This window comes from Benincasa hispida, chromosome 2, assembly GCF_027475165.1.
Source record: "Benincasa hispida cultivar pf3 chromosome 2, pf3_genome.v1.1, whole genome shotgun sequence".
NCBI classification, from domain to species: Eukaryota; Viridiplantae; Streptophyta; class Magnoliopsida; order Cucurbitales; family Cucurbitaceae; genus Benincasa; species Benincasa hispida.
Window position 1 is genome coordinate 44,339,122 of NC_143479.1, and position 2,435 is coordinate 44,341,556.

The 2,435-nt window shown below is 42.3% G+C and overlaps 1 non-coding gene across 1 annotated transcript; it reads right to left on the reverse strand.

The window, feature by feature from the left end:
* Positions 1-493: 493 nt before the first annotated feature.
* LOC150037923 (small nucleolar RNA R71) lies at positions 494-600 on the reverse strand. The gene has a single exon (XR_016528039.1). It is a non-coding gene; the product is annotated as a small nucleolar RNA R71 (small nucleolar RNA).
* Between the last annotated feature and the right edge of the window lie 1,835 nt (positions 601-2,435).

Genomic DNA, 2,435 nt, shown 5'->3' on the forward strand with positions numbered 1-2,435 from the left:
GGACACTAAGAAACCGCCAACAGCAACCACAATTAGATAAGAAGAGATGGTAGAGCAGCCTAGAAATGGAGCACCAAATGATAACAATGTCATGGCGAATCCAATCCTGCTAGCAAACGATCGCAATAGACCTATTAGGGACTATGCATCACCAAAGCTCTATGATTTCTCTCCAGGAATCATGAGGCCTACCCTCGACGGAAACCGATTCGAAATGAAGCCGGTGATGCTATAGATGATTCAGACTGCAGGAAAATTCAAAGGAAGGTATGGCAAGGACCCACACGCCCACCTCCGAAGCTTTATTGAAATCTGTAATACTTTTGTGTTCCCGAACATCTCTGTCGAAGAAGTTTGACTAACTTTGTTCCCATTTTCTCTTTGTGATTAGGCTAGGAAATGGGCATATTCTCTCGAGCCAGGAGAGATCGCTTCTTGGGAACAGGTTGTGGAGAGGTTTATGAAGAAATACTTTCCACCTATTGAGAATGCCAGACGAAGGAAACTTATTACAAATTTTGAACAAGACATGGATGAATCACTCAGCGATGCCTGGGTGAGGTTTAAAAGGTTGGTCAGGGATTGTCCACAAAATGGTTTGCCAGACTGCCTTCAAATGGAAACTTTTTATCATGGTTTGAATCCCGCTTCATAGACCGTTGCCAATGCGGTAGCCGCTGGTGGTCTGCTTGACAAAATGTATGACGAGGCGAAGAATATCTTAGATCGCATCTCTAAGAACGACGAAGATTTGAGAAGAGTGTTCAGACATTGAGAATCAAAGACAATGACGCAAGTAATGATGCTATTGCTTCACTACAAAATCAAATGACCGCAATGAAGAACTTAATCTAGGGAATTGCGATCAGCAGCCCAACACCGCAAAATAGGCAAATCAACGCAATTAGTCAAAATACCGTAAAATCCATTGCCCGTAAAACCCACAATCCGTTTACTTCGTGAAAAATAATCTCTTTTTGAATACCTACAAACGAGCAATCAAGCAAGTAGCTCACAACCACCGCAATCCTCTTCTTTAGAAAGCCTATCGAAGCAATACATAGAGAAAAACAAAACTGTGCTTCAAAGTCAGGCTACGTCCATCCGCAATCTAGAATTACAGATGGGCCAGATTGCGAATGAGTTGAAGAATAGACCGTAAGGGGCTCTTCCGAGTTCAATAGAAATTTCATGCAACCTGGGGGATCAGGTAAGAGCAATGTCAGGTTGTGAGATTGCGAAGTGGGAAGATTGTGAAGGGAGAAAAGAAGGAGCTTAGTCGGACAGCTCCCATTGCGGAAGAATTTGAAGTTGCGGTAACGCAAAAAGAAGAAAGAGAAAAAGAAGCAGTAGAACCAGAGATTGCGTCAACCTCAAAGGCAACTGAGACGAGAACCATAAAAGTGCAGTTACCCCCTTTCCCGCAGAGACTAAGGAAGAAAAAGAATGAAGAGGTGCAGTACCAACGCTTTCTGTCTATATTAAAGCAATTACATATTAATATTCCTTTCAGTGAAGCGATTGAGGAAATGTCTGCCTATGCAAAGTTTATGAAGGATATGATAACTAAGAAGAGGGAAGCTGGTAAGTTTGCCACGATGGCACTAACTCAAAGTTCAAAATCAATCATTCCACTGAAGATGAGCGATCCTGGGAGCTTTACTATACCCTGCTCCATCGGGCAAGCCTTGTGTGACCTGGGAGCTAGCATAAATTTGATGCCTTTGTCAATCTTTATGCAGCTGAATGTGGGGCAACTTGTGCCCACAACAGTGACTCTCCAACTAGTCGATAGGTCTTTGGTTCATCCAGAAGGAAAGGGGAAGGACGTGCTGATAACCATTGACAAATTTATCCTACCAGCCGACTTCATCATTTTAGATTATGAGGCCGACAAAGATGTGCCCATCATTCTGGGGCGACCACTTTTATCAATAGGTCGTGCTCAGATTGATGTGCATAGAGGGGAAATCACCTTGAGTATCAACGAACAGAAGCTCAGGTTTAATATAATTCGTGCCATGAAGTTTTTGGATGAAGAAGACCTGCATGACTCAGATGATGACCAGAATTCGATTGAAGAAGAAAAGTTTGATGAAGAGAATGAAGAAGAGGATGCTATCGCATCCGTTGCTGCCTGTAATGCGATCATGACAAAAAAAACAAGGAAGAAGAAATGATTGTAAATCAAGAAGAAAAGTCAATAGAAAAAGAAGAAATAAAAACAATGTAACCATCCCTAGTAGAACCACCAATACTGGAGTTAAAGACCCTACCGACCCATTTAACGTACGCATTTTTGGGGTAGAATGAGAAGCTGCCAGTTATCATTTCTTCTAAGCTCAACGAAGACTAAGAGAATGCGTTGATGAGAATTCTAAGGAAGCATGTACGAGCAATTGGCTGGATGCTCGCTGATATTAGAGGAATTAGCC